The 26455-nt window shown below is 33.6% G+C and overlaps 1 pseudogene; it reads left to right on the top strand.

Moving 5' to 3' along the window:
• Positions 1-405: 405 nt before the first annotated feature.
• LOC140874284 (probable glutathione S-transferase) lies at positions 406-25585 on the top strand (annotated as a pseudogene).
• Positions 25586-26455: the final 870 nt, after the last annotated feature.

Genomic DNA, 26455 nt, shown 5'->3' with positions numbered 1-26455 from the left:
GCAATAGCCTGCAAACTATGCTAGTCAGGTAAACCACACTAGGCAAGTCCTATGTGACAGGCTAATCCAAGAAGATGTTGGCAGGAGGAATGAACTCACCTATGACCAAAAGTTCACTTACCCACCAACTTGAATATTCGGAAGTGAACTGTACATGACTTGACGTGACAAATTGATTGCTAAACTTGTCACAAAAAAAAATAAATTTGACGTGACAAATTGATTGCTAAACTTGTCACAAAAAAAAATAAATATATATTCAATTAATTGGTATTTTGTTCAGCACCACGTTCTCCTCCAAATCACTGAGTTTAATTAATTCACATTTTCGTGGAGGACAAGGGAATTTCCCTTTATAAGAATGAGCTCCAACCAGAGGAAAGCACGCGGAAACACGTTAAAAAAACAAACAAACAAACAAAATGATTGCAATGGCGGGAGTGAAGGTACTTGGTTCTTGGCGCAGCCCGTATAGTTGTAGAGTGGAATGGGATCTGAAACTGAAAGGAGTGGAATATGAATTCATACAAGAAGATCTAAGCAACAAATCCCCTTTACTTGTTGAATCCAATCCAGTCCACAAAAAAGTTCCTGTTTTGATACATAATGGCAAGGCAATCGCCGAGTCATTGGTGATCCTTGAATACATCGACGAAACTTGGGAAAACGGCCCTTCCATCCTGCCGAAAAGTCCTTACGACCGAGCCGTGGCACATTTCTGGGCAAGATTCTTGGATGAGAAGGTACTATTTTGTGTAAACATTTGCAAGTTTCTGTGGATATATTCATTATGACTGGTTAATATTTGTTTAATTTACTTTTAATTTCCAATTCTTTCCAGCATTTAGGACGGCTTGTTTGGTTTCAGGGGAGGAGCAAGCGAAAGCCAAGGAAGAAATAGAAGAATCGCTTAAAATTTTGGACAATCTAATATATCTTATATATATATATATCTTAAAAAGTGTGAGTTTAATTGTGTAATGTCCACTTTGTTCTTGTGTTGACATTAATGAAGGTGAGTGCCTCTTAAATGCATTCTTTAAATTTATTGTCAACTTATATTCAACAAAATATTGTGTAATATATTTTGTTCAATATTCATATGAAAAATCGTAAAAAAAATTATGTAAAATTAGTTAATACCAATGTTTTCATAATTGGACCGGTGATCGAACCGGTCTATCTTAAAAAACGGTCCAACCGGTTCGACCGTTTTAACCGGACGGTCGGACCGAAAAACCGTTTATATAATATAATTAATAATATCTTTTAAATTTTAAAAATCTAAAAGATTTATATAATAAACAAAAATATATTTATCATAGTTTAAAAAATAAATAACTATATAAATATATTCAAAATATTAATTATAGTTATATATACTATATTTTTCAAAATAAATTAATAAATTAAAAAAATATAATAATAGAAAAATAATATTTTTAACGAAGTACAAATTTCAAATAATCATGTGTATATATATAATAAAATATTAAATTCAGATTTTAAAATTAAAAAAAACAATTTTTAAAAAAAAAAAAAAAATTCGAAAACCAGTTCAACCGATTTTCTGGCCGGTTCTTAGCCGGTTCGACCGGTTTTGACCGGTTCTGAGCGATTGAATCGTTAAAATGGTTTTTAGGGATATTTCGGATCGGACCAGTCACCGGTTCCCGGTCGAACCGGTCGGTCCGGTCCGGTTTTTAAAACACCGGTTAGTACTATAATGATTAATTTTATAATATTTTTATAATTAATTCAAAACATACTTATTTAAAAATATATAGAATAGAAATTTATAATTTATTTGTGGAGATTTGAAAATAATTTATTTGTGGAGATTTGAAAATTAATTATCTAATCTAATATATTTTAAAAAGTGTGAGTTTAATTGTGTAATGTCCACTTTGTCCTTTTGGAAATATTAAAGATATGGTGAGAGTTTAATTATGTCCATTTTGTCCTTGTGTTGACATTAATGAAGGTAAGTGCCTCTTAAATGCATTCTTTAAATTTATTGTCAACTTATATTCAACAAAATATTGTGTAATATATTTTATTCAATATTCATATGAAAAATCGTAAAAAAAATTATGTAAAATTAGTTAATACCAATGTTTTCATAACCAAACCGGTGATTGAACCGGTCTAACTTAAAAAACGGTCCAACGGGTTCGACCGTTTTAACCTGACAGTCGGACCGGAAAACGTTTATATAATATAATTAATAATATCTTTTAAATTTTAAAAATCTAAAAGATTTATATAAATATACAAAAATATATTTATCATAGTTTAAAAAATAAATAACTATATAAATATATTCAAAATATTAATTATAGTTATATATACTATATTTTTAAAAATAAATTAATAAATTAAAAAAATATAATAATAGAAAATTAATATTTTTAACGAAGTACAAATTTCAAATAATCATGTGTATATATATAATAAAATATTAAATTAAGATTTTAAAATTAAAAAACAATTTTTAAAAAAAATAAAAAAAATTCAAAAACCGGTTCAACCGATTTTCTGGCCGGTTCTTGGGACCGGTTCTTGGCCGGTTCTTAGCCGGTTCTGAGCGGTTGAATCCTTACAATGGTTTTTAGGGGTATTCCGGACCGGACCAGTCACCGGTTCCCGGTCGAACTGGTCGGTCCGGTCCGGTTTTTAAAACACTGGTTAGTACTATAATGATTAATGTTATAATATTTTTATAATTAATTCAAAACATACTTATTTAAAAATATATAGAATAGAAATTTATAATTTATTTGTGGAGATTTGAAAATAATTTATTTGTGGAGATTTGAAAATTAATTACATAAAAATATTTATTTATATAATTATGATTACGTTTTAAAGTTTTTTTATTTAAAAATAAAAAAAAATATATTTAACAAATACATAAAAAAATTAAAATTTTGTAGGGAACAGTAAAATTGTTAAAACAAGATAGATAATAATAATAATAATAATAATAATAATAATAATAATAATAATAATAATAATAATAATAATAATATATTTTAAATTTACATTGTTCAAGTTAAACAAAAAAATTATATAGTTAAATAAAAAATTTAAAAGTCAACTACTTTGTGAGGTTTTTAACAAAAAACATGGATGATAACAATATTGAAGTAAATTAAAGGGATTTTGAAATTGATTTCAAATGTGAAAGATGTATATGAATTTAATTCTATCTTTTCTATATTGCTGATTAATTATGTTTTTCGTGACACTCAACGAAGTGGACTTGGATCGCTTACATATACTTGCATCGATCTCATCGTGTACTTTTTGTCGTGTTTGGAGGTATTCTTACAAACCTCTATCGTTTTGTTTGGATTCTATCAAGATCACGTAGGACTTATGAGTTACTCCAAAAATTTTCCAATATTTGTTTAAAGATGTGTTGTCCCCTGTTCTTCTTCTCCATCAAAGTATCTGATTGTATAATAATTTATTTTCATTCACTTTTTTCGATAGTTGGTTTTATAATAATGTATTTTTGTTGAATCATGGGGTGTATACATTTCATGTGTCAGGGTAAGTATTTTATTAATTGTCTAGCTCATAACCTTTCAAGGACAGAACGTTTCTATGCCTGATTGTGAAGGGAAAGTTTTTCCTCCTCCCTCTTTTGTTGTCGATATAACGTTGTAAGATTTGATGCGATGAAATTAATTTAATTCATTTTCAAAAAAAAACTTCTCAATATATAATCGTCTATATTAGTACCCATGATTTTGAATTTTTTAATGAATATTATGCCACATCTTTTATATATAATTGAATTGTCTAATTGCAATGTATTTCTAAGTTTGTTATACCTTATTATTTTTCATTGATCTATTTGAACTAATAATTATTTAACATGTATATGTGTTTGAAATAACTTTTCTTATTTATTAATATAAATATATTTTATTATTTACAATTTACATCATTTTAACGGGAAATTGTATTTAAATCCCCATTACCAAACTCTCATCCTTGTCCAGTCCCCAAGTCAGATAAGCTCCCTTACAACTTTCTGACACACACAAAGTATTTGTTTTAGCTCCCTATTATATTATTTTATTTATTTTTATTGTTTTTTGTGTCTCATATGGTGTGATTATTATATTCATTTTTCTAGTTTCCAGTGCCTTCAATTATTTTTTATGTTCTTTCACCTTCTTCATATATTTACTCATGTTTGTAGCTATATCAACCAATGGTGGAATTGCATGGACCGATTTTTTTATCATTAATAAATCCATTGTCAACCATTTTTTTCATTTTTTAATCATTAATAAATCCACCATTTTTTCATATGTAATGAGATCCATGGTTGTGTAATACTATATGATAAGAACATGCTTATTTATTTATTTATTCGTTGGTCATAGTGAAAATTTTATTTGAAATCTTTTAATTTTAAGTTCATAAATTATTTTTTAGTTCTTTGTTTTCATATGTTTATCCCCAATTTTTATGTTGTTCTTGAAGTTGTTATGTGGTTTCTGTTTTTATTGTTGGTCGCTTCAGTGGAATAATTATTCATTTGAAATGCTTGAATGATTATGGTAAATCTGTTTTTCCCCAAAATTTATTTTATTTCTGGAAATTTTTTTGAAACTACTTATTAATGTATTTTGTGGTTGCATTAGAATTTTTAGCCCGTGACACAGATAAAATATGAAGATATGAAAAGACAATGAATATAGAGATTTGTCGAGCTCGTGTTGCTGCGAGTATACTATCTGATGAACATGAATTGCTGAAAAACAAATTTGAATGATTTTTATTACGTGGCTATGCTTTTGGGGTTGATGTATGTGCGAAAATAATTAATTAGTATGAAGACATTTGTAAACTAAAAGTGGTTTAATATTTTTTTAAACTTCAGTGAAACCAATTTATACGTGTATTCTATATTTTTGGTACAAAAAATTAAGAAAATAGTACATATTTTGTATAAATTCGCATAATTATTCGTCTTTTCGAGTTGATAAATTGATCTTACTAAGATTGAACATAACAACTAAATAAAATTTATGATCGGATATATATATATATGTATATCTATCACATTCGATTGGTTTTATCATTTATGTATGGTCCTTGAAAACGAAGGATATGTTAAAGGTGTCAAGTCTTGTATATATACCGGGTTTGGTTTGATAATAACAGTTAAGGATCGCAAGATATATTGAAATAAATTGATTTAAAATTAATATCGAATTGTTAATACATTGGAATAATTTCGGCTTACTAATTAAGGTCAACACATGAACAATAAGAGTACACATGCGACTTAATTGATTGTAAATTTTTGTACTTCATGGATACTGTTGGGATCGGTTCAGAGGGTAGAGGGGGGGGGGGGGGGAATACACTCTGAAACTTTTCTTCTTCTACTTTTGAAATGATCAAGTGAGGTTTAGTTCACTTAATCTATTTTCTCAACTTCTAAAACGATTTGAACAACTTAAATAGTGCGGAAATAGTTCAGAGGTTTTAGTGATGCAAAGTTTATAATGCAATGTATGAGCAGAAAGTAAGATAAATAGCAGTAAAGACTAAGGCACGATTTATGGAAGTTCGAAGGATTAATCCTTCTACGTCTCCCCTTCTTCCACTTAGGAAGGAATTCACTAGAAGACTTTGGTTATTACAACGTCTTGTAATACACCCACTTCAGACTTAGGACTTATCCAATGCCTAATCCGAAACTCCTAGATTTACACAGATAAGATTCTCAGTTCTTATCAGACTGGTGGAAGCTTTCAGAGTAGCTTCAATTCTCTTCAACAATGTGTATAGTTGAGTTGAGCTTCTCAAACTGCAGAGCGGTCGAGAGGCTTGAAAACCCTAGGATGATCCTTGACGATCAGATATGTGAACTGTAGGCGAGGGTTTATTTGAGCAGCAGATGAGTGATCTTGTAAGTGTGCTCAAGTATATCAGATGAGGACTTCTGATATTATTCAAGTGATTGAGTTGATTGAGATTTTTCTGAAATGCTTGTCTCTCTTTTTTTTTTGTTGTAGACGTTGTTGTCACTTCTTGAGCAATCTTCCCTTCATATAGGTCAATCATCAACGTCTTTATTTTGAACGTTCTGATGCTGCATTGAATGCACATTTAATGCTCATAAATGCATTGATGATTCTGCATGAAGATCGTACACTGCAGACAACTTCCAGGGTCCAAAACTGGAATAAACGGTCGAATGCTTTATCTGTAGTCATTCTGTGTTTTTGCCATTTTGGTGCAACCTGTTGTCTCGATTGCAGGAGTCAACATATCTTCTGACACGCCGGTTTTGCTTTTAATAAAAGATCTTGCAAAGAACATCTTGTCACAGGTACTTGTCTTGAGATATCCTGATAGGCAGTTGGCATTCTACCTGTAGAGATATTTGTCCTCTGCTGGTTTGAATAACCAGTCGATAAGCTTGTGACTTCAACCGGTCGAGAGACAAAGGCGGTTGACAAGCTTCCGGTAGATAGATTTATCTTCTGCTGGTTTTGATAGCCAGTCGATAGGCTTGTGACTTCAGCCGGTCGAGAGACAAAGGCGGTTGACAAGCTTCCGGTAGATAGATTTATCTTCTGCTGGTTTTGATAGCCAGTCGATAGGCTTGTGACTTCAGCCGGTCGAGAGCAAAGGCGGTTGACAGGCTTCCGGTAGAAGTTGTAGTAGATTCTTGAAATACAATGGTTGGCAGCACATTCCTATACAATGAGTTGTTGTTTGTTATCACCAAAATATCGGATTCAACAATTTCCCCCTTTTTGGTGATGACAAAACTTAAGTGCTCCAAGAACAATATGAAATCATTAAAATGAACTTCATTGAGAGAATGAATTTCATTAAGTACAATAAGCATTTTTATTACACCTACAAAAAAAATACAGCTGCGATAAGTAAAAAAGAGATAAGTTGTTCATCTTTTGAACCAACTGGCTCCTCCTGACCTATCGCCTTCTCTTCTTCTTCTGTCAGCCTCTTCTTTTCTTCTGGACTCTTCTTCACGTCTTCTTGCCTCTGCTGCTCTACGTTGCTCTTCTTCCCCCTTTTTGGCATCACCTTGGTTGAGTCGAAGGATGACCTCAGTGAGTTGAGTGCCAAGGCAGGCTTGCATAGTGTCCATTTTTGCATCGATTTGAGCAAGTAGAGTGGCTTGCATAGTGTCCATCCGATCATTCAACTGCTTATGAAGGCGGTTTTCGGATCGGATAACTTGTTCAGAGACGGTAGAGAGCGTGTTGATTTGAGTGCGATGATGATTAGTAATCTCTGTGGACAGACGAGCAAGGTCTCGAGACACGGTCTCGAAATGCCGAATCATCGTCTGGCGTGAATTATCGACCGATAAGGATGAGTTTGTTATGTCTTGAGAGAAGGACCTAACCGTTTGCATGAGCTCATGAAGCCGATTTATCAAGGTATGATCTAGAGCTGCGGCCATGGCTTCAATTAAAGAATCATCAGTCTGAAGCATTTGCCCTTCTGGGTCATTTCTTGGTGAAACCGGGCTAGACTCACGATGATGTGGTGCGGGTGAACTGGCTGGAGAGCTACCCGATGGACCTTCCAATAATGGTACAGTTGGAGATATAATAGTTTCGACTGCAGCCAATATGGTTGGTGGAGTACCAGGATCAGCACTTGGTTCATCCATAATGAGATCTTCCATAAACTTTTCAGTAGATGGAGACGGTTGAAGTGCTGGATCAGCATCAGTCACTTGCTGTTCTGAAGATGCAGGTGATACAATAGTGCTTGATATCTCCGATGGGGGCACTGTTGCTTCACTACTGCAAGGAGCCTCTGTCACAGAAGTGACAGGTATCTCTTGTGCAACCACTTCTAAAACATCTTGTGAATGACCGGGAGAAGTGTGAGTGGTCGTCACTGGAGAGGAGTGAGCAATCACAACTGCTTCCGGTTGAGTAACTGCTTGGACTGCGGTTGAGGAGGGGTCGATCGATGAAGATGCTGCCACACTCGATCTTAAAGCAGATGATTGAAAGAGGTCAGCAGTGATGAGATTGGTCAGAATCCCATCTGAAGAAGGGAGAGCATAGACGTCTTCTTCACCCTGATCTTGGGTGAGAAAGGTTTTCATCATCACTTGTGCTTCCAGCACATAAGCTTGTAAACAGGCTGCTGAAGCTGGTGTTTTGACATTGTTTAGAGCTTGGAAGTGCTGAAGTAATTGAGTGATTTGACGTAGACTATCCTGTAGTCCAGTCAAAATCACAAAGTCATCGGCAACGGTAGGACTCTTGGATTTGAAATTCTTGACACGCTCATTAATTAGCAGAGATAGCAGGCTTCCTCGAAGCTTCAAGTCTATGAGATGTCTTCTTCCCAGAGCCTCCACGATGTCTTCAGTATCAGCAAATAGAAGCATCTTCTGCTCAATGACGTTGAGAGATTTCCATTTGGGAAATATTTGAGCGAGTGTCAAGTGAGTGCGGGAGTGATGCCATCTGTCAAAACGTTGTAGATGACGGTTGACAGTACGGAGCACGTGAGAGATGATCATATTGAGTTCTATCGTAGCTGCTGGTTGAGCCTTGGGTATGTAGATCATCACACCTTTCCCTTTGTCTTTGGGATCAGCTAGAGTGACCTCAGGAGCTGATGAGGCACCTTCCCGGATTATCACACCTTTTGTAGGACGAGGAGCAGTAGAAGCAACAACGGTAGTAGTCTCGACCGTTGGCAGGGTAGGAGCAAGTCCAGAAAGGGACTTTAGCTTCTTGTGCTGCCTCTTCTTCTCGCCTGCAGGCGTGGATGACACAGCTGCTTTGGAGACCGTCGGGGATGACTTGCTGAAAGCTTGAATCAGTGGAACATTCTCACGTGATTCATCTTCAGAGTCAGATTCGATGATCAGTTGACGCTTGGCAGACTTTTTGGTATGGACTGGTTTGACCACGACCGGAACCGTTGAAAGCGGTTGAGGGATAGCAATAACCTTTGCGGTTGAGGGCAAGGTGTCGACCGCAGTCTCTTTCTTGTTCAGGAATTTGAGAATCGTAGACTTGTTGAGCCATTTGGTGGGATGCAGAGGCTCAGTCTTGGAAAAGTCCACTCCAAGGATGCCCAAGATGTGGCAGATTTGCAAAGCAAATCCCTCGGATTGCCCTTTGCCCCTGATCATTTCACATAGAATATTGAACAGAATGTCTGACCAGTTTACGTTGATCTTGGAGGCAATACAAGCCATGTATTGAAATTTCTCCAGCGTCACCTTGTCGTAAGATCCAGCCTTGGCCAGAAGATTCTTGGCCACGATATTAGTCAGTAGCCTGAATGGAGCTTTGAGAGATGTCTTCTGGGCCGGCAGTTTGATCGGAGCATCAGTAGTTGAGAACTCCTTCAACCAATAAGAGCAGTTACCATCTGGAAGATCCGTGCATTTTGTCAAACCCCTGGAGGGCAGATCAAATGTGCTGGCGAAGAACTTCTGATTGAAGGAGTAGACCTCTGTCTTGATCAAGCATTTGATAGTCCCATGCTCGATTTGAGCGGTTGCGAAGAACTCCTTCAAAACAGGCAAATCGCAGATGGCGCTGCATTCCAGAAATTTCTTCAGTCCAGAGGCTTCAAGCATGGTGAAGACCTCAGATATTCCTGCGTTGTTTGCCTTAACAACGGAATCAAAGTTGATTGCGAGGCAAGTCTTCTGGATCGACATGATAGCTGTAGATAAGAACTCGAGCAGAGAGTAAGCAAAATCTAGAGAATAATTCGATGATGCGTTTAATACAATATGAAAGCTTTTAGCAAAGGTGAAAGATTGATATACGAATGTAAAGAAGTATATATAGGAACCTATGGGCCATAGGGTGACGTCATGAAAAGTATTTTTGAATTTCAAAAAGTTTTGAAGAGCATAATCAAGGCGCCCAATTAATGTCATTTGGTTCAAAGCACCAAGCTGCTAGTACGAAGCCTGTCAGAGACTAGTTAAAGGCGGATGATATGCCAATATTTATGGCAACGTAACAGCTAATCTATTAATGTCATATTGACAATCATTCCCCCTAAACACATGCATACTAATTTAAATCTACTAAGCCAAGAATATTTCGAAAATATGAAAACTTAGCGTCCGGTAGAGGCTTGGTGAATATGTCTGCTGCTTGCTGATCGGTAGAGATGTATTCCAGCCTGATTTCCTTCTTTAAGACATGATCTCGGATAAAGTGATGCCTGACATCAATGTGCTTTGTCCTAGAGTGCATCACTGGATTGTGAGTGATGGCTATGGCACTTGTATTGTCACAGTAGATTGGAGCTTCACTCGACCGAATCCCATAATCATTAAGCTGCTGTTGAATCCAGAGTATTTGAGCACAACAGCTGCCAGCAGCAAGGTATTCTGCTTCGGAGGTCGAGGTAGCAATTGATGTCTGCTTCTTACTTGACCACGAAATTAGTCTATCTCCAAGGAATTGACATGTGTCACTTGTACTTTTGCGATCAATTCTACAACCTGCATAATCTGCATCTGAATAGCCAATAAGATTAAGATTTGAATCTTTGGGATACCAAAGACCCACATTAGTAGTTCCTTTAATATATTTAATTATTCGTTTGGCGGCAATGAAATGAGATTGCTTAGGTGCTGCTTGAAATCTAGCGCATAAACAAACTGAATACATGATATCCGGTCGACTGGCAGTCAAATAAAGCAGTAAACCAATAAGGCCTCGATACATGGTTACCTCGACCGGAATTCCCCCTTCATCTTTATCAAGCTTAATTGATGTACTCATGGGGGTAGATACAGTTGAGCATTGTTCCATTCCAAACTTCTTTACCAATTCCTTGGCATACTTGGACTGATTGATGAATATTCCAGTTTCAAGTTGCTTCACTTGAAGTCCAAGAAAGAAGTTTAGCTCGCCCATCATGCTCATTTCAAACTTCTCCTTCATCAGTTTAGAGAACTTTGAGCACAACTTGGGTTAGTTGACCCAAATATAATGTCATCAACATAAATTTGTACTAGTAACACATGATCATCTTTTACAAATTTAAACAGGGTCTTATCGACCGTTCCAATTTGGAAATCATGTTCTAGTAAAAATTTTAGTAATGTGTCATACCAAGCACGCGGTGCTTGTTTTAATCCATAGAGAGCTTTGTCAAGTTTATAGATATATTGAGGATGAGTAGGATTGACAAAACCTGGTGGTTGTTCAACGTACACCTCTTCTTGAAGTAGACCATTGAGGAATGCAGACTTCACATCCATTTGATAGACTTTAAAATTCTTGAAGGCTGCATAAGCAAGAAAGATGCGGATTGCTTCTAGTCTTGCAACTGGCGCGAAGGATTCCTCAAAGTCTATGCCTTCTTCTTGTCTGAATCCTTGAGCAACAAGTCGAGCTTTGTTACGCACAACAGTGCCATGTTCATCGAGCTTGTTACGAAACACCCATCTAGTTCCAATCACATTTTGATTTTTCGGTCGAGGAACTAGATGCCAAACATTGTTGCGGATGAATTGATTCAACTCTTCTTGCATAGCTTCAATCCAGCTGACATCTGATAGAGCTTCATCTATTTTCTTGGGCTCTACCTGAGATATGAAAGCTGCATGCAAGAATTCATTAATCATTTGACCACGTGTTTTTCGAGGAGCAGAAGGGTCACCTATGACCAACCCAGGTGGATGATCTTTGTTCCACCTAAAATAATTCCCTAAAGGGTTGTCATCAATTGGTTGATGAACGTCCTCGTTTACTGGATCATCATTGGCTGGAGGATTGTTATCAACCGGTGGATCCACTTCTGGCCTTGTTTGATCACACCCGGTAGAGGGAACTGGATCATCCTTCTTTGGAGGATATAGATCACTGTCACTCTCTTCCTGTAGATTTGTGTTTTCCAGTCTATGACTCAGATCATTTATGCTCCCTTGAGTTTGTTCTGTACAAAGAGTAGATTCATCAAAAACAACATGAATGGTTTCCTCGACCGTTAGTGATCTTTGATTGAACACTCGATAAGCTCTGCTAACGGCTGAGTAACCAATAAAAGTTCCTTCGTCTGCTTTGGCATCGAAGGCTGTCAAATGGTTTTTGCCATTGTTGTGGATAAAGCATTTGCACCCAAAAATTTTGAAGTATGAAATATCAGGTTTTGTGCCATTCCAGATCTCATATGGAGTTTTGTTGAATCGTTTATTAATCATAGATCTGTTTTGAGTATAGCAAGCTGTGTTAACTGCTTCTGCCCAAAGCCTTTGAGAAACATTTGAATCGGCAATCATAGTTCTGGCTGCTTCTTTTAAAGTACGGTTCCTTCTTTCAGCCACCCCATTTTGCTGTGGGGATCTAGCAGCTGACAACTCATGCTTGATTCCCTGATCATCTAGATAAGTCGTAAGAGTGGTGTTTAAAAATTCAGTCCCTTTATCACTCCTGATTCTATCTATCACAGTAGATTGTTCATTTTGCAAGCGTTTAAAAAGCTTAATCAGGTGAGGTGCGGTTTGATCTTTTGAAAAGAGAAAGATGACCCAAGTAAATCGAGAAAAGTCATCAATAACAACAAGAGCATATCTCATTCCCCCTATGCTTCTTACTGGTATAGGACCAAATAGGTCCATGTGAAGTAAGTCTAAACATTTGGAAGAAGACATACACCCTTTATTTTTAAAGGTTGCTCTCACCTGCTTTCCTAGTTGACAAGCAGGACAAACTTTGTCTTTTATAAAATCTCCTTCGGGCAGACCAGAAACCAAATCATGCTTCCTCAAGTTAAAAATGGACTTAAAATTTAGATGATTTAACCGCTTATGCCACAACCAATGTTTATCATGATGAGCAGTAAGACAAGTAGGTGAAGAAATATGTGAGCAAGACCAGTTTACCTTGTAGGTGTTTAGGTCTCGTACACCGGTCATAAGAGTCTCACCTTTGTCATTTTTTATGAGGCAAGTGTGTTTGTGAAACTCGACCGAATGATCATTGTCACATAGTTGACTAATACTTATCAAATTATAGCATAGTTTGTCAACAAGTAACACATCTTTAATAATGATGTTACCATGGATAATCTTACCCTTACCCACGGTTTTACCTTTGGAGTTGTCTCCAAAGCTGATCTTTGGTCCTTTGCACAACACCACTTCTGTTAGAAGTTCTGGATTCCCTGTCATGTGTCGTGAGCAACCGCTATCTAAATACCAGGTAGTGTCCTTGATAGAAGTGGTTTTCTCGCCCGTTTGGACTTTTAGTACCTGCAAAGAGTGAAGAACTTTTGGTACCCATATCTAGTAGGGTCCAGGTCGGATTAGCCCTTTCGGGACCCACACCTGGAACACCCTTACAGGTTTGCCCGTGTGTGTGTCCAGAAATCTGTGCGGTCGATAGGCAGTAAATGTGTGTGCTTGTGAGGTTGCTGTGTGGTGCTTGCCTTTTTGATTTTCATCAGTTAGCCTGTACCTCTTTTGAACTGGCCTGCAATTAAAGTACTGGTAAGGCTTCTCCTTTGACCATCTTTTCTTAGAGTAGTTAGACTCATTCCATGGCCTTTTGAAATTAGATTGGTTTCCCTTTCTTCTTTCATTAGGTTTTGGTTTGATCCAAGTTCCTCTTTTATTAGAGGTCTGGGGATCCACATATCCCAGCCCTCTATGCTTAGAGCTTCGTTCGTTAGATACTTTCTGATTTTTGTCAAAGCTGCACTTATCGTGTTCATATATCGTGCTGGACCTGACAAATCTTATTTTGTTAAGATTGCCTTTGTCCAGGCTTGACTGAATACAGGATTCCATAGACTGTTCATTTGTTCCAAACCCTAGACCGGTTTTATCATGTACCGGTCTTTGGATTTCTTGAATCTTGTCAATGGTTATAGAAGATTTATTCCAAGCCTTAATGGTTTCAAGTAGTTTTTTATTCTCAATCAAGGTAGCTTGGAATACTCTTTTCAAGGTGTCGTTCTCAGTAGCCAGCAGACTTAGCTTGACCTTAAGACCATCAAGCTCTTTTTGCTGCATGCAGCTTGATTTGCTTGACTTATCTTTTAGGTCAGCTCTTTCTGCGCCTTTACTTCCTCGAACTCCTTGGATAATGCTTTGTATTCATTAGCCATTTCGTGTAAAGCGGTAACTAAATCACTGTGAGTAAATTCAGGTGAGCCAAAGTCAAATACCTCCTCAGCTTCTTCTTCGATATCGGCCATAAGGCATTCCACTTTTTCATCATCGCTGTCATCTGAAGAGCTTCCGGTATTGGAGTTGTCAGAGTCAGACTCAGCCCATTTGCTTTTGCTTTCGTCTGCTACTAGAACCCTTTGGTCTCTTCCTTTTCTAAACGTCCTTTTATCCTCCTTACCCCTTCTTCTTTCGGAGAATTGCTTTTGATCATTGTTCTTAGGCTTGGTGCAGTCTGCAATGAAGTGGCCTGACTTGCCACAGTTAAAACAAGTAGGACCATCCTTTGTATGGTCCGATTTATGATAATTTTTAAATTTAGAATTGTTTTTACGCATAAATCTACCAAATTTCTTGACAAAGAGTGTCATGGCTTCATTGCTGATTTGCTCAGCTGATCTCTTTGGAGCTTCCTCGACCGGTGGACATGTCACGGTTGAGGTTAAGGTCTTGGTTGGTTGAGAAGTAGATGGTTCATCTTCTGTTCTCATGTTGAGCTCGAACTCGTAGGCTTTGAGATCTGCAAAGAGATCATGCAGTTCAACCTTGCTTAAGTCTTTTGACTCTCTCATGGCCACTGTCTTGATCTCCCATTCTTTGGGTAAAGCTCTCATAACCTTCACAGCAATTTCACGGTTAGTATAAGTTTTACCTAAAGCAATAAGATCACAGATGATACTACTGAACCGTTCATCAAATTCAGCCATGGTTTCTCCTGGCTTCATTTTGGCGTTGTCATATTTTTGAATGGCCAAAGTGAGCTTGTTTTCCTTTGTCTGGTCATTCCCTTCACATAGCTGAGTGAGCTTCTCCCAAATCTCCTTTGCTGTGGAACATGACTTGATTTTGCTGAACATATTCTTATCCAGTGTTTTGTATAGGATGTCCCGGGCCACATTGTCAAGATTAGCCTTCTTTTTGTCCTCAGTGGTCCACTCAGCTCTTGGTTTCTCAATCATTTGTCCTGCACCATCGGCTAGAGCTGGGTTGACCTTCATAATTTTGATAGGACCGTCTGTTATGACATATAGCATGTCATCATCCTGTGCTGCAAGATGTGCCTGCATGCGAATTTTCCAATCATCATACTCTTCTTTAGAAAACATAGGAATTCTGTTGAAAGAAGTCATGATTTTAAAACTTCAGATCAGCAGTTGATAAAGGAACCCGCTCTGATACCACTTGTTGGGATCGGTTCAGAGGGTAGAGGGGGGGGGGGGGGTGAATACACTCTGAAACTTTTCTTCTTCTACTTTTGAAATGATCAAGTGAGGTTTAGTTCACTTAATCTGTTTTCTCAACTTCTAAAACGATTTGAACAACTTAAATAGTGCGGAAATAGTTCAGAGGTTTTAGTGATGCAAAGTTTATAATGCAATGTATGAGCAGAAAGTAAGATAAATAGCAGTAAAGACTAAGGCACGATTTATGGAAGTTCGAAGGCTTAATCCTTCTACGTCTCCCCTTCTTCCACTTAGGAAGGAATTCACTAGAAGACTTTGGTTATTACAACGTCTTGTAATACACCCACTTCAGACTTAGGACTTATCCAATGCCTAATCCGAAACTCCTAGATTTACACAGATAAGATTCTCAGTTCTTATCAGACTGGTGGAAGCTTTCAGAGTAGCTTCAATTCTCTTCAACAATGTGTATAGTTGAGTTGAGCTTCTCAAACTGCAGAGCGGTCGAGAGGCTTGAAAACCCTAGGATGATCCTTGACGATCAGATATGTGAACTGTAGGCGAGGGTTTATTTGAGCAGCAGATGAGTGATCTTGTAAGTGTGCTCAAGTATATCAGATGAGGACTTCTGATATTATTCAAGTGATTGAGTTGATTGAGATTTTTCTGAAATGCTTGTCTCTCTTTTTTTTTTGTTGTAGACGTTGTTGTCACTTCTTGAGCAATCTTCCCTTCATATAGGTCAATCATCAACGTCTTTATTTTGAACGTTCTGATGCTGCATTGAATGCACATTTAATGCTCATAAATGCATTGATGATTCTGCATGAAGATCGTACACTGCAGACAACTTCCAGGGTCCAAAACTGGAATAAACGGTCGAATGCTTTATCTGTAGTCATTCTGTGTTTTTGCCATTTTGGTGCAACCTGTTGTCTCGATTGCAGGAGTCAACATATCTTCTGACACGCCGGTTCTGCTTTTAATAAAAGATCTTGCAAAGAACATCTTGTCACAGGTACTTGTCTTGAGATATCCTGATAGGCAGTTGGCATTCTACCTGTAGAGATATTTGTTCTCTGCTGGTTTGAATAACCAGTCGATAAGCTTGTGACTTCAACCGGTCGAGAGACAAAGGCGGTTGACAAGCTTCCGGTAGATAGATTTATCTTCTGCTGGTTTTGATAGCCAGTCGATAGGCTTGTGACTTCAGCCGGTCGAGAGACAAAGGCGGTTGACAAGCTTCCGGTAGATAGATTTATCTTCTGCTGGTTTTGATAGCCATTCGATAGGCTTGTGACTTCAGCCGGTCGAGAGCAAAGGCGGTTGACAGGCTTCCGGTAGAAGTTGTAGTAGATTCTTGAAATACAATGGTTGGCAGCACATTCCTATACAATGAGTTGTTGTTTGTTATCACCAAAATATCGGATTCAACAGATACAAGTTTGGACCACTAAGATCGATCTTGTCAAGTGAAAACAAAAAAGGTTTGAATTCTCCCATCTTCAGAATAAATCCAAATTAATTTGGAACAATCTCGAACATTTTTGGAACAAACAGATAGTCAATTGGGTATGAGAAACTCATTGTTTGTACATGCAAGAAGAGGTTATGATTTCGTGCATAACACACATTATGATGCTTATGATGAGTTTTCATAGTTGTATGAATTGTCGTCCAATTCAATTAGTATTGGTCTAATGTCATGTGTACTATTTTGATAAATGTAGAAGATGAATACATTGTTTATTATTCAATGAGATCACATGTGGTGATATAATTCATTGTTCAATGTCTACAATTGTTTAATTAGATGTATTTCTAAGTTTCAACAGTTGTTGAATGCGATATTTAGGCATCGATTAGCAATTTTGTAAGACGGAGCTTGTATTTGAACTTTAATATTAAAAGGGCATGCGTGATCATGGTGTCTAGCACAACACATGAGCAAAAAGAGTATAAATACATGTTAATTGCACATATCATGTCCTATTTTTTGGGATAAAATTTTGGATCACTATGATCGCTTGCCAAGTCAAAGTAAATTAAGTTTCAATTGCCATCCAAAATATATTTGGAATTATTCCAAATCAATGACAATTTGAACCTAATTTACTTTCACTTGGCAAAATATCTTAGAGACCCAAAATTTTATTCCGAAAAGCAGAACATTATATACACAGTTAATCCGTATTCGTAGTCTTCTTGCTCATGTGTTGTGTCATACCTCATGATCATACATGTTCTTTTAATAGTAGAGTTTAAATACAAGTATTGTCTTACAGATTTGGTTAATCGATTCTAAATATCATATTCAAATGTTGAATTTTAAAAGTACATCTAGTTACGCAATTGTAGAAATTAGACAATGAATGATATAACCACATGTGATCTCATTGAATAATGAGAAATGTATTCATCTTCTACATTTGTCAAAATAGTGTACATGATATTAAATAACCAACATTAATAGAATTGGACGATTATTCATACGACAATGAAAACTCACCATAAGCATCATAATGTGTGTTATACACAAAATCATAAAATCTTTGCATGTGTGCAAAAAAAATGAGTCTCTCATTCCTAATTTTCTTTTTTTGGGCCACATATATATGAAATTGTTCCAAATATATTTGGAATTATTCCAAATCGATGACAATTTGAACCTAATTTACTTTCACTTGGCAAGCGATCTTAGTATCCCAAAATTTTATCCCAAAAATTAGAACATTATATACGCAATTAAGCCGTATTTGTACTATTCTCGCTCATGTGTTGTGCCAGACCCCATGATCATGCATGTTCTTTTAATAGTGAAGTTCAAATACAATCATCATCTTACATATTTGGTTAATCGGTTCTAAATATAATATTCAAATGTTGAATTTTAAAAGTACATCTAATTACGCAATTGTAGAAATTGGACAATTAATGATATAACCACATGTGATCTAATTGAATAATGAGTAATGTATTGATCTTCTACATTTGTCAAAGTAGTGTACATGATATTAAATAATCAACACTAATAGAATTGGGCGATTATTCATACGACAATGAAAACTCATCATAAACATCATAATGTGTGTTATACATAAAATCATAAAATCTTTCTATGTGTGCAAAAAATGAGTCTCTCATTTCTAATTTCCTTTTTTTTTTGTGCCACATATATCTGAGATTGTTCCAAATATGTTTGAACTTATTCCAAATCGATGACAATTTGAACCTAATTTATTTTCACTTGGAAAGCAATCTTAGTGTCCCAAAATTTTATCCCAAAAATTAGAACATTATATACGCAATTAAGTCGTATTTATACTATTCTCGCTCATGTGTTGTGCCAGACCCCATGATCATATATGCTCTTTTAATAGTGGAGTTCAAATACAAACATCGTCTTACATATTTGGTTAATCGATTTTAAATATCATATTCAAATGTTGAATTTTAAAAGTACATCTAATTACGCAATTGTAGAAATTGGACAATGAATGATATAACCAAATGTAATCTCATTGAATAATGAGTAATGTATTCATCTTCTACATTTGTCAAAGTAGTGTACATGATATTAAATAATCAACACTTATAGAATTGGACGATTATTCATACGACAATGAAAACTCGTCATAAGCATCATAATGTGTGTTATACACAAAATCATAAAATCTTTATATGTGTGCAAAGAATGAGTCTCTCATTCCTAATTTCCTTTATTTTGTGCCACATATATATGAGCTTGTTCCAAATATATTTGGAATTATTCCAAATCGATGACAATTTGAACATAATATATTTTCACTTGGCAAGCAATCTTAGTGTCCCAAAATTTTATCCCAAAAATTAGAACATTATATACGCAATTAAGCCGTATTTGTACTATTCTCGCTCATGTGGTGTGCCAGACCCCATGATCATACATGCTCTTTTAATAGTGGAGTTCAAATACAAACATTGTCTTACATATTTGGTTAATCAATTTTAAATATCATATTCAAATGTTGAATTTTAAAAGTACATCTAATTACGCAATTGTAGAAATTGGACAATGAATGATATAACCACATATGATCTCATTGAATAATGATTAATGTATTCATCTTTTACATTTGTCAAAGTAGTGTACATGATATTAAATAACCAACACTAATAGAATTGGACGATTATTCATACGACAATGAAAAATCGTCATAAGCATCATAATGTGTGTATACACAAAATCATAAAATCTTTGTATGTGTGCAAAGGATGAGTCTCTCATTCCTAATTTTCTTTATTTTGTGCAACATATATCTGAGATTGTTCCAAATATATTTGGAATTATTTCAAATCGATGACAATTTGAACATAATTTACTTTCACTTGGCAAGAGATCTTAGTGTCCAAAAATTTTATCCCCAAAATTAGAGTATTATATACGCAATTAAGCCGTATTTGTACTATTCTTGCTCATGTGTTGTGTCATACCACATGATCATACATGTTCTTTTAATAGTGCAGTTTAAATACAAGCAATGTTTTACAAATTTTGTTAATCGATTCTAAATATCATATTCAAATATTGAATTTTAAAAGTACATCTAATTATGCAATTGTGGAAATTGGACAATGAATGATATCACCACATGTTATCTCATTGAATAATGAGTAATGTATTAATATTCTATATTTGACAAAGTAGTGTACATGATATTAGATAACCAACACTAATGAAATTTGATGACTATTCACAAGACAATGAAAATGAATCATAAACATCATAATGTGTGTTATGCACCAAATCATAACATCTTTGTGTGTTTGCAAAGAATTCGAGTCTCTCATTCCTAACTTCCTATCCGATTATGCCACAAATGTCCGATATTGTTCGAAATATATATTTGTTATTATTCTAAATCAGGGACAATTCGAACCTAATTTACTCTCACTTGGCAAGGTCGATCTTAGTGACCCAAAATTTTATCCCAAGAAATAGAACATTATATGTGCAATTAACTTGCATTTGTACTTTTTTTGCTCATGTGTTGTGTTAGGCCTCATGATCATGCATGCTCTTTTAATAGTGAAGTTCAAATACAAGCTTCGTCTTACAAATTTGGCTAATCGATGCCTAAATATCACATTCAACAACTGTTGAAACTTAGAAATACATCTAATTACACAATTGTAGATATTGAACAATTAATTATATGACCACATGTTATCTCATTGAATAATGAACAATGTATTCATCTTCTACATTTACCAAAATAGTAAACATGACATTATATCAGTACTAATTTAATTGGGAGACAATTCATACGACCATAAAAACTCATCATAAGCATCATCATGTTTGTTATGCATGAAATCATAACCTCTTCGTGCATGTACAAACAATGAGTTTCTCATATCCAATTCCCTATCTGTTTGTTCCAAAAATATTCGAGATTGTTTCAAATTAATTTTGATTTATTCTGAAGTCGGGAGAATTCAAAACTAATTTGTTTTCACTTGGCAAGATCGATCTTAGTGGTCTAAAATTTTATCCCATGAAGTACAAAAATTTACAATCAATTAAGCTGCATGTGTACTCTTATTGTTCATGTGTTGGCCTTAGTAAGTCGAAATTATTCCAAAGTATTAACCATTCAATATTAATTTGAAATCAATTTATGTCAATATATATCTTGCAATCCTTAACTGTTATTATCAAACCAAACACGATATATATACAAGACTTGACACCTTTCACATATCCTTCGTTTTCAAGGATCATACATAAATGATCAAACCAATCAAATATATATATATATATATATATATATATATATATATATATGATCATAAATTGTATTTAGTTGTCATGTTCAATCTTAGTAAGACCAATTTATCAACCCGAAAAGATGAATAATTATGCTAAATTATACAAATTATGTACTATTATCTTAATTTTTGTACCAAAAATATGGAATACACATACAAATTATTTTCACTAAAGCTTAAAAAAATATTAAACCACTTTTAGTTTACAAAATATCTTCATACTAATTAATTATTGTCGCACTTACATCAACTCCAAAAGCATAAACACATAATAAAAATCATTCAAATTTGTTTTTCAGCAACCCATGTTCATCATATATTATACTCGCAACAACACGAGCTCGACAAGTCTCCATCTTCATTGTCTTTTCATATTTTCAGATTTCATCTGTGTCACGGGCTAAACATTTCAATGCAACCTCAAAATACATTAACAAGTAGTTTCAGAAAAATTTCAAGAAATAAAATAAATTTTGGGCAAAAACGTATTTACCATAATCATTCAAGGATTTCAAATGAATAATTATTTCACTGAAGAAGCCAACAATAAAAATAAAAATCACATAACAAATTCAAGAACAACAACATAAAAAATCTGGATAAACATATGAAAACAAAGAAATAAAAAATAATTTATGAACCTTTAAATATTATTAAAGAATTTCAAGTAAAAACTCCACTGCGACAAACAAATAAATAAGCAATTTCTTATCATATAATATTACACAACCATGGATCTCATTATATTTGAAAAATTGGTGGATTTATTAATGATAAAAAAAGGGAAAATGGTTTACAATGGATTTATTAATGAAAAAAAAAACTGATACATGCAATTCCACCATTGGTTGATATAGCTACAAACATGAGTAAATGAAGAAAGTGAAATAATATAAAAATAATTGAAGTCACTAAAAACTAGAAAAAATAATATAATAACCACATGAAACACCAAAAACAATAAAAATGAATAAAATAACATAATAGGGAGCTAAAACAAATACTTTGTGTGTGTCAAGGAGTTGTAAGAAAATTAATCTGACATGGGGACTGGACAAAGATTGAAGTTTGGTAATAAGGATTTAAAAACAATTTCCCCTCATTTTAATCCTTACATATATGCATATGCATGCATATGTTGGCTTCTTTGTATACCATTAAATTTTAAAAAAATATGTCATTGTATTAAATCAGGAACCTTATGTTTTAATTTATAATATATATCTTAATTACATAAAAATATTTATTTAAATAATTATGATTACGTTATAAAGTTTTTTCTTTAAAAATAAAAAATATATATTTAACAAATACATAAAAAAATTAAAATTTTGTAGGGATAGAGAGGAGAGGAGAGGATACGTGAGAGAGAGAGAAAGAAAGAGAAAATTTGTACAAGAATCACGAGTTTTAAAAATCCATCCAAATGTTTGGGTTGGATCGAAGAAAATTATTGATAATTTATAGTTTTACTTTATGATTTAATGTTTTTATGTTAATGTATTTAATGAATTTTGTTACAAGTTTATTGGATTAATTTTGAATACTACAGGTAAACTTTTGTAAAAATTTTAAAAGTCAAGGTCGAATTACGAATATCAATTGATTTTTTAAAACTCTAGAAAAGTCTATTTTAAATATTGCTAGACTTTTATAGAGAATACATAAGTTTGAATTTAATTCCCTTGAATTTTCAAAATATACAAAAGTAATTAAAAGTAATCAAATTTCCTATTCTGAAATGAATTTAAAATAATTCGACCTGTTCACGATGATCAAATAACCTTCATATAGGACAAGTATAATTAAATGGAAAAAGTACACTTTTGATCCTATAATTTTCATATTTTTTATTTTTGATCATGTTAAAAGTAAATTTGTAATTTTAGTCCTGTAACTTGCACTTTTTTTTTCATTTTTGGTCCTATTAACATTGAATTCGCATTTTTAGTCCTGTAACTTTCATGATTTTTTTTACTTTAAGTCCTGTTAACATTGAATTTATAATTTTAGTCCGGTAACTTGCATTTTTTTTCATTTTTAGTCCCTTTTACATTGAATTTTTATTTTTTTTAATCTTGTAACTTCCTTATATTTTTATTTTTATTATTCATATTATCAATAAATTTATATTTTTAATTTAATAAATTTCATACTTTTTATATTTTTATTCATAATATATTATTATTCACATATTTTAAAACTTTTATAATTTAAATGAATCAACAAAAATTCAACTAAATATTATTCGAAATTTTTTTACACTAAATATCATCTTATAAAATACATAATATAAATAAAACTATTAATATAAATGAATCATTTTTTTCGGTTTAGTTTTTGATTTCATATTATATAACAAAAATAAACCCAAAAAATTTCATACTTTTTATATTTTTATTCATAATATATTATTATTCACATATTTTTAAAACTTTTAGAATTTAAATGAATCAACAAAAATTCAAGTAAAACTTATTCGAAAATTTTTTACACTAAATATCATCTTATAAAATGCATAATATAAATAAAACTATTAATCTAAATGAATCATTTTTTTTGTTTAGTTTTTGATTTAATATTATATATCAAAACTAAACCCAAAAAACAGATTAACATTAGATTAATATTTTTATTTATATTATGTATTTTATAAGATGATATTTATAAGTGTAAAGTTTTTTTTGAATAATTTTAGTTGAATTTTTTATTTAATTCATTTAAATTTTAAAAGTTTTAAAATATTTAAATAATAATATATTATGATTAAAAATATAAAAAGTATGAAATTTATTGAATTAAAAATATAAATTCATCGATAATATAACTAAAAATATATGAAAGTTACAATATTAAAAAAATTAAAATTCAATGTAAAAGAGACTAAAAATGAAAAAGAATGCAAGTTACCGTACTAAAATTGTAAATTCAATGTTAACAGGAATTAAAGTGGAAAAATAATAAAAGTTACAGGACTAAAAATGCGAATTCAATGTTAATAGGACCAAAAATGAAAAAAAAAAAAAAGAATGCAAGTTAAAGGACTAAAGTTGAAAATTTATTTTTAACAGGACCAAAAATGAAAAATGTGCAAATTACAGGATCAAAAGTGTACTTTTTCCTAATTAAATCAAAAAAAGCATAAATTAAATTTAAAATAAAGCATTGTCGTGATACAAGACTTGCAGTAATTGTTACAAAGATGTTATCAAAACTTCTGGTGAATTTAATTGAAAAAATTATGTTAAGATCAATATAAATTAAAAGGCGTCGTAAGGTACTCATCTATGCTAAACTATATATAAATTCTTAATAAAAAAATTTAATTATTGTGTATACATTCTCACTATTACTTTTTCAGGTACCGAATAACAATGATCGTCCAAGATCAAAGGGAAACCTTCCAAATTAAGTAACATTGTTTGAAGAGACGTTGCAGTGTCATTTATTAACTATTGATAAATACATCGACACGCACGTACACTTGTAAATTATTTTAAAATATTCATTTCAATATTTTTATATTTATCTTACAGTATTTCAAATAATTACGTATTTTATATTTTAGCAATCATGTACAATGGAGCAAAAAACATATTTCATCACCCAAGAAAATAATATAACAATTTTTTTTTCAAATTAGACAATTCCGTCTCATATAAGAATGCGACACTAAAAATAATTAGGGTTGGTTGCGAGAAACCAGAACAATTAAAGAGAAATATTACAAATAATAAAAAACGAAATACTAATAACAACAATAAAATACAAATTGGTGATAAGATAAAAACAAGCGCAAACAAAACGACAAAACCTCATAAAGAGAATCAAAGTCAGTCATCTCCAAAAAATATATCATAAAGATTCAAGATGATGAGAGGAATAATGATTTTAATAGAAGAATGAAGAACTTAAACAAAAAAATAATATAATCATGACCAAAAAGCAAAAATTAAATGGCAAAAGATTTAATAATGCATTTTAACATCGAGAATTTAGAATGAACATCATGTTTTTTTATTTAAGGTTAACTGAATAATGAAAATTTTGTTTTACCAAATAAATTTACATAAATATTTAATTTCCCTTAACTTCTTATAAATTTTATCTTTTCGGATCGTATAACACGTGCAACGCACGTCGTACTTACTAGTGAACTAAAAGGCAAGAAGTTCTTTTGGGGAGATGTCATTGGATTTGTGGATATTGTCGGGAATTTCTTGGCCTTTTGGTATTGATTATCGCGGAATTGGTGGGACTCGAGACCATAACGAAAGAGAAGTTCCCGAATGTGTGTACATGGATGGATGAGTATGTCAACTCCAGCTCTGTTAAGGAACATCTGCCTGATCGGAAGAAATTGACCGAGAGTTTACGGGCTTATATTCAGAAGACTAAGTGAGCTAGAACCATACATTTGGCGTACACTTGTATTTGTTGCCATACAAGTCGATACTATGTATCGTATAATGGATCTCGTATCTATTATTAAATATCGGGTATTTTGCTTTATTTTGTTGTGTTGTGGGATATGGGACTGCGTCTTATGGGAAGAAAAAAAAAATATGTGATCATGGGTCGTCATCGTGTGTTTGTATTTAGTATTTTTTTTTAGTTTGAATAAAAAAATGTTTTATACATAATTTAATGATAACAAAACATTGTCACTAGGAACGAGTGCTGGAGAAGATATAATGGATTGTGAATATGGTCATGGAAATAAAGAAACAACTTAGCTGGTAGTGTTTGGGAGACTTTTTGAGAATCATTTTTTAACTTTTCGTTCACAAAATTTCCTAATTTTGTTAAGAAAAGCTGAAAAGTGCTTTTTAGATCCTCTCCCAAAAACATTACCTTAAAAGCGCACATAATCAAAAAACCAAGAAAATATTTTGGTTCAGTGGAACAATATGGAGTAATATAATATAATATGAGAAGTTGAACAGAAGAGCCAAAACAAGGATCTTGACAATGGAGCTGAATCAAATCTCCGATGATGTAGGTAGAGGTGTCAAAATGGGCTAGCGGTACGGGCCGATCCACAACTTGTCACAACCCTCCATTAGGCGGGGCGGAGCAGGTCGGCCCACCTTTTACGCGGGTTGGGAAAACCTCAACCCAACCCACCTATGTTAGGTGGCGGGACAGGCTAATATAGCGGGTCTACGTGTAATTTGACGAGTTTTGACGGGCCAACTCGCAACCCAACCCACCTCAACCCACAATTAGGCGGGGCGAGACGGGTTGGCCCACCTTTTAGGCGGGTTGAAAA

The sequence above is a fragment of the Henckelia pumila genome, chromosome 1 (assembly GCF_033568475.1).
Source record: "Henckelia pumila isolate YLH828 chromosome 1, ASM3356847v2, whole genome shotgun sequence".
In the NCBI taxonomy this organism is placed as follows: Eukaryota; Viridiplantae; Streptophyta; class Magnoliopsida; order Lamiales; family Gesneriaceae; genus Henckelia; species Henckelia pumila.
The sequence above is the reverse complement of the archived record's forward strand: the minus strand, read 5'-3'. Positions and strand labels throughout refer to the sequence as shown.